Raw genomic sequence first — 7,524 nt, forward strand, 5'->3', positions numbered from 1 at the left:
GTCAGCGACGCAAGACACCACTGACAAGGCCAGCAGGATTACCATAGAATAAAGAACAACTTTAGAGAAGGGAAACTGTACCTTCCGCAGTGGTTCGAAAATAAGCAGCGGCAGCGCATGGAACTTACCTAGGTGGACGCCAGATGACGCTGCTAAAACAGGAAGCGGAATTGCGCATTTTTTTTTTTTTTTTAGAGCATCATTCAATATGGCCGCTTTTTGCCGGTCGTGTACGCTTGTATCCGCTCGTACGCGCCGTACTCGCCTCGGCTGCCGCGTAGCCGGTGCGTTCTAATTGCCAGGAGAGCAAAGAGCCTCTACTGACGCCCATACAAACAAGCCACAAGTGAGTGAACAGAACGTGCGACTTTATTGGCAGAAGACAAGCAGTGTATGTACATTCTCGTGCAATAGCAGAAATAAAATTTGTATGTCGAGATACACTGGAATCTTTGACGCGAGCTCGTAAACGGCTCACCGTCGTCGCCACACATGGCGGTCTAGTAACGAGCGAAAACCAGCAGCTCATGCAGATTGGTCAGTGTCCCGCCTGTTTGCAGCGGCAGTCGCCGTTAAAGATGAGCAACTAACACTGCGAAACAATCGGGTGAACCAGGCATCTGCTGCCGCAGCCAACACAGCGACATGGACTACCCGGCATTTTAGCCTTAACTCCTTTCCAACCTGCACGTTACTTTTCTTTCGGGGGCCGCTAATGTGTGGCTCGCACTTGGTGTCCCACATTGTCTCAATATGGACAAGTCGCTTTCGTGGGCATCACCTTCATCAGCCACTTTTGCGGGCCTTTGCACCTAACTTCACACACGTCGGACCATGTAAGCACGTATGCCGGTCTCCGTTCGTGCTTAATCGCGGCCGAGAAAGGCAACAGGCACAATTTGACCATGGCTGCAGCAGGAAAGGCTGAACGTGAACGGGGAGCACGAATCACGGTGTGTAAATTGGGAGTCTATGTCGCTGTGCAGATTGCAGGAGCAAATGCTTACTTCGAGAAACTGCTTTCCAGTGCAACTGACCAGGCCGCTACATCCGATAAGCATAACATGGCGACCGTAACCAAGTGAGATAACAGCAAAAATAAACGGCAATCATTCACCACATAGTGTTCAGAGAATACGTTATACATTGGCTACAAACCATACGGCAACAGTGAGCATTCACATACACGGGTCTCTTAGGATACATTCAGCTGCCTACTTACAGGCATAATGCTTGCCTTCGTCGCATGTGGTGGTCTGGTAACGAACGACGAACAGCAGTACAAACAGATTGGACAGAGCGTCGCACCTGTTTGAACCGACAGTTGCCGTTGAAGATGAGCAACTTCCATTGCGAAGCAATCAGGTGATGCAGGCATCTGCTGCCACAACCAACACAGCGAAATGGACTATCCGGCATTTTAGCGTTAACTCCTTTCCAACCTGCATGTTTCTTTTCTGTCGAGGGCCACTAATGTGTGGCTCACATTTGGTGTCCCACTTTGTCTCAATATGGACAAGTCGCTTTCGTGGGCATCACCTTCGGCAGCCATTTATGCGGGCCTTTCCACCCATGCGGCTATGAACTTCAAACACGTTGGACCATGTAAGCACGTATGCTTGTCTCCATTCGTGCTTAATTGCGACTGAGAAAGGCCGCAGGCACAATTTGCACATGGCTGCAGCAGGAAAGGCTGAACGGGGAGCACGAATCATGGTGTGTAAATTGGGAGTCTATGTCGCTGTGCGGACTGCAGGAGCAAATGCTTACCTCAAGAGACTGTTTTCCAATGCAACTGACCAGGCCCCCACATCCGATAAGCATAATACGGCGACCGTAACCAAGTGAGATAACAGCAAAAATAAACGGCAATCATTCACCACATAGTGTTCAGAGAATACATTATACATTGGCTACAAACCATATGGCAACAGTGAGCATTCACATACACGGGTCTCTTAGGATACATTCAGCCGCCTACTTACAGGCATAATGCTTGCCTTCGTCGCATGTGGTGGTCTGGTAACGAACGACGAACAGCAGTACAAACAGATTGGACAGAGCGTCGCACCTGTTTGAACAGACAGTTGCCGTTGAAGATGAGCAACTTCCATTGCGAAGCAATCAGGTGATACAGGCATCTGCTGCCACAACCAACACAGCGAAATGGACTATCCGGCATTTTAGAGTTAACTCCTTTCCAACCTGCATGTTTCTTTTCTGTCGAGGGCCACTAATGTGTGGCTCACATTTGGTGTCCCACTTTGTCTCAATATGGACAAGTCGCTTTCGTTGGCATCACCTTCGGCAGCCATTTATGCGGGCCTTTCTACCCATGCGGCTATGAACTTCAAACACGTTGGACCATGTAAGCACGTATGCTTGTCTCCATTCGTGCTTAATTGCGACTGAGAAAGGCCGCAGGCACAATTTGCACATGGCTGCAGCAGGAAAGGCTGAACGGGGAGCACGAATCACGGTGTGTAAATTGGGAGTCTATGTCGCTGTGCAGATTGCAGGAGCAAATGCTTACTTCGAGAAACTGCTTTCCAGTGCAACTGACCAGGCCGCTACATCCGATAAGCATAACATGGCGACCGTAACCAAGTGAGATAACAGCAAAAATAAACGGCAATCATTCACCACATAGTGTTCAGAGAATACGTTATACATTGGCTACAAACCATACGGCAACAGTGAGCATTCACATACACGGGTCTCTTAGGATACATTCAGCTGCCTACTTACAGGCATAATGCTTGCCTTCGTCGCATGTGGTGGTCTGGTAACGAACGACGAACAGCAGTACAAACAGATTGGACAGAGCGTCGCACCTGTTTGAACCGACAGTTGCCGTTGAAGATGAGCAACTTCCATTGCGAAGCAATCAAGTGATGCAGGCATCTGCTGCCACAACCAACACAGCGAAATGGACTATCCGGCATTTTAGCATTAACTCCTTTCCAACCTGCATGTTTCTTTTCTGTCGAGGGCCACTAATGTGTGGCTCACATTTGGTGTCCCACTTTGTCTCAATATGGACAAGTCGCTTTCGTGGGCATCACCTTCGGCAGCCATTTATGCGGGCCTTTCCACCCATGCGGCTATGAACTTCAAACACGTTGGACCATGTAAGCACGTATGCTTGTCTCCGTTCGCGCTTAATTGCGAGTGAGAAAGGCCGCAGGCACAATTTGCACATGGCTGCAGCAGGAAAGGCTGAACGGGGAGCACGAATCATGGTGTGTAAATTGGGAGTCTATGTCGCTGTGCGGACTGCAGGAGCAAATGCTTACCTCGAGAGACTGCTTACCAATGTAACTGAGCAGGCCCCCACATCCGAGAAATGTAACACGGCGACCACAACCAAGTGGGGCAGCAAAACCAGATTCTGCAATCTATCATTCAGTGTAGCTTGCGCAAAGACCCAGGCTATCGAGGAAGAAGAGCAACCATCAACGAGACTAGGAATATGGAAAATGAGAAAGCTTGCATTCAAGAGAGAAGCCACCCTGCTCTGCAAGCATTGAAGGCCAAAAACATCAAGAAAAGTAAAATGGTGCATAGCAAACAGTGCGTAGGTTAATGCAAGAAACATGTCGATGTTGCATCAGCTATTTCAGGAGAGGAATTGTGCATGACAACATGCACTAAAAGGTACTGCTACAGATATGTTATGCTACTAGACAGTGACTGGTATTAAGTATCAGCGAAGAATCGGTTGACCTTTATGTTTGGATGAGGATGAATGACCTCTAACGAGAATGGGCAATGAAAAAGCTTGCATTTATAGAAGAAAAATTACACTTGGCACAAATGGAATTGACATGGCCAGGAAGCTGATTAAGGGCAAACTGATGGAACTCTTTTGGCCAGCGTCGTCCGTGCTTGATCAGAAGTTGCAGGTGCATCTGAAGACGAAGAATTTCCATAAAGTCCTTTTTGAGTTACCTGGATGACTAAGCCAATTTGTCCGCGCTGGTGGAATGGTGGCTGAAGCTCTTTTCAGTCTTGACACAGTGCTCTGCAGACTTGATATCTCATGTAAATTCTTCTGCATGCGCTTCTTTGTTCGTGGTGTAAAAGCCTTGCAAATTCAGCTCCAGCCCCTTTCTGTTGGTGTGGATAGGAGCTCCTGTGATGACCAAGGTATGCTTGGCATGGACTCTGTTGGGGCAGAACGGTGACACATGAGATACAGCACAGATTAGCCAAACTCATGTGTGTTTTCTTTTATGTTCGAACCAATTATACTGAACCATAAACATGAGCAAACATTCATTTCTGCTGCAAACAAATGGCATGTATCTCAAGACTAGCAAGACAATACAGCATATATCAAGCATATTTATTTCTGAACCACATGTTGTTTACCTTGTAGTAGCAGCCAATGTCCACACAATGGCCTTGTTGTAGCAGGCAGCAGCTTCTGTTTAGTGTGTGGAGTGTGTTGCTTTATACTGGTGCCATCCTCATTACTGCATGTCTGGAACAGAAATTTTGACTGAATCAGAAATTGAAAAAAGCACAATTTTGCAATATGAAATGCAAGAAGGTGTGACATATATATTGTAATGGTTTGCGACTACAGAACACATGCAAATATACCGTCTGTTCTAGGGTGCTTAAGCAGCACGTTAAATAAATATTGCTGTTGTCCATAAATTTATGCCTGCCTAACTATACAATGCATGTGAACAGTTTAAGTATTATTAATATCACAAATGAGAACATTTGTGCGTTCATTTATACACTGGAAGAGATCACACTGCTGGTTCCACAAGCAAATACATGAAAGTCATGAAGCTATTAAAACTGATGCATTATTTTTCTGCACGAACGTGATGCACTGCTGCACTACTGCAAAAAGAAATGCCCTACGGTAAACCAAACTGAACAGCAAGAACATTTGGAACCAACAAGTACGAAATATGAGTGAATTATCACGCTTGCAACTGTTTAATACATTAAATTCTGTACTTTCACATCATTTTACCAAAGGATTATTCGATTTTGTGGACGAAAAAAGTTGCCGGCGGACTCGAAAATAAGTTTTATATGTATATTGTTAAGGCTACCCAGTCACCTATGGCCACGGCTACAATAAGATGAAAAATGAGGCGCGCGTTCCGATATCGCTCTTTCTTTCCCAATTGTGCGTGTATAACGACAGCCTCGCCAGTAACGGTTTATTTAGGAAACAGCAACGGAGGATCCCGACTGCCATATGTTGCGCAGGATCTAGTTCGTTAACTTGTCTCCGCCTGTAAGTTAATCAGACGAATATTATATAACGATTCAAGCAGCGGTGTTAAACGACTCACCGTTATTACCGTTGTCAGCCGCACCAGAATCCAGCTCCCGTTTCGATGCAGACGTGTTCCGAATGGCTCACGACCGATACCCAACTTTCGGGCTTACATGTCCGCTTGCAAACACGTCACTTCACCCCAGGTTAAATAACGCGTGACATCGAAGCGCAATAAACTAGTTTTAGCGAAAAAGAAGCAACCAGTCTGAGCGCACGAACGAATGAATCCGTGCCGCCATGTACTCGAAAATACCGGTAAAAATTTTAAATCCAGGCCAGAGGTCACGTGAAAGATCGATGATGCTGAACGCTATTTGCGTTTATAATGACAAAGAAACAATAAACTTACTTACAAAGAATACAATATCAAATTAGCAATGATAATTTCGCCCTTTTTTTATGTAATAAACGTGCTTCGGTAATTGTAGGAGAAAGTTTGCAAAAAAAATTGCACTTATTACGGCGCCTCCAGCGGAAAATGTTCAAACTAACGTAAGCATCCCGAAGTGATATTACTATGCTGGTTTTGTTAGCAGCAGCGCGCGGTCGATTTTTTCGCCCTCTGTGGCCATTTGTTGAACTTGAGAGTGTGCGGGGCCTGGGATTACTACAGCCCAACGTTACTAGACTAGCTTCAGTTGTAAAACACCCCGCCCGCGCGCTTACAGCCGCTGTCGCCACTTCTGTGACAGCCGCCAGAGGGCAACGCTGTTCTATCGGGCTCCACTGCAGACGCTTCGTCACAGCCAGGGGTAGCATATTCTCAAGTTCAACAAATGGCCACAGAGGGCGAAAAAATCGACCGCGCGCCGCTGCTAACAAAGCCAGCGTAGTAGCATCACTTCGGGATGCTTACGTTAGTTCCAAGATTTCCCGGCAGAGGCGTCGTAATAAGCGCAATTTTATCTTACAAACTTTCTCTTACAATTACCGAATCATTTTTGTTACATAAGAACAGGGCAAAATTATCATTGCTAATTAGATATTGTACTCTTTGTTAGTAAGTTTATTGTTTCTTCGTCATTATATACGCAAATAGCGTTCAGCATCATCGATCTTTCACGTGACCTTTGGCCTGGATTTAAAATTTTTACCGGTATTTTCGAGTGCACGGCGGCACGGATTGATTCGTTCGTACACTTACACTGGCTGCTTCTTTGTTTCTAAAACTAGTTTCTTGCGCTTCGATGTCTGGCGTTATTTAACTTGGGGTGAAGTTACGTGTTTGCAAGCGGACATGTAAGCCCGGAAGTTGGGTTTCGGTCGTGAGCCATTCGTAACACGTCTGCATCGAAACGGGAGCTGGATTTTGCTGCGGCTGACAACGGCAATGACGGTGAGTCGTCTAACACCGCTGCTTGAATCGTTGTATAACATCCGTCTCATTACCTTACGGGCGGGCACAAGTTAACGAACTAGATCCTGCATTACATATGGGCAGTCAGGATCTCAGTTGCTGTTTCCTAAATAAACCTTTTACTTGCGAGGCTGTCGTTACACACACAAGCAGGAAAGAAAGAGAGATATCAGAACGCGCGTCTCATTTTTCATCTTATTGTAGCCGTGGTCGTAGGTGACTGAGTAGCCTTATCAATATACATATTAAACTTTTTTTTCGAGTCCGCCGGCAGCTTCTTTCATCCACAAAACCGAATAGTCCTTTGGTAAAATGAAGTGAAAGTACAGAATTTAATGTATTAAACAGTTGCAAGCATGATAATTCACCCATATTTCGTACTTGTTGGTTCCAAATGTTCTTGCTGTTCAGTTTGGTTTACCGTGGGGCATTTATTTTCGCAGTAGTGAAGCGGTGTATCACGTTCGTGCAGAAAAATAATGCATCAGTTCTAATAGCTTCATGACTTTCATGCATTTGCTTGTGGAACCAGCAGTGTGATCTCTTCTAGTGTATAAGCGAGCGCACAAATGTTCTTATTTGTGATATTCATAATACTTAAGCTGTTGACATGCATTGTAGTTAGGCAGACATCAATTTTATGGACAATAGCAATATTTGTTTAACATGCTGCTTAAGCACCCTAGAACAGACAGTGTACTTTTGCATGTGTTCTGTAGTCGCAAACCGTTACAATATATATGTCACACCTTTTTGCTTTTCATATTGCAAAGTTTTGCTTTTCCAATTTATGATTCAGTCAAAATTTCTGTTCCAGACATGCAGTAATGAGGACGGCACCAGTATAAAGCAACAC

General features: G+C 45.3%; 1 long non-coding RNA gene across 1 annotated transcript; it reads right to left on the reverse strand.

Annotated features, from left to right (window-relative positions):
• Positions 1 to 351: 351 nt before the first annotated feature.
• LOC129387962 (uncharacterized) lies at positions 352 to 5,697 on the reverse strand. Its single transcript, XR_008615107.1, has 3 exons — positions 5,325 to 5,697; positions 4,375 to 4,486; positions 352 to 4,167 (listed from the first exon to the last, which is right to left on the reverse strand). It is a non-coding gene; the product is annotated as an uncharacterized lncRNA (long non-coding RNA).
• Between the last annotated feature and the right edge of the window lie 1,827 nt (positions 5,698 to 7,524).

Source organism: Dermacentor andersoni, chromosome 3 (genome assembly GCF_023375885.2).
Source record: "Dermacentor andersoni chromosome 3, qqDerAnde1_hic_scaffold, whole genome shotgun sequence".
NCBI classification, from domain to species: domain Eukaryota; kingdom Metazoa; phylum Arthropoda; class Arachnida; order Ixodida; family Ixodidae; genus Dermacentor; species Dermacentor andersoni.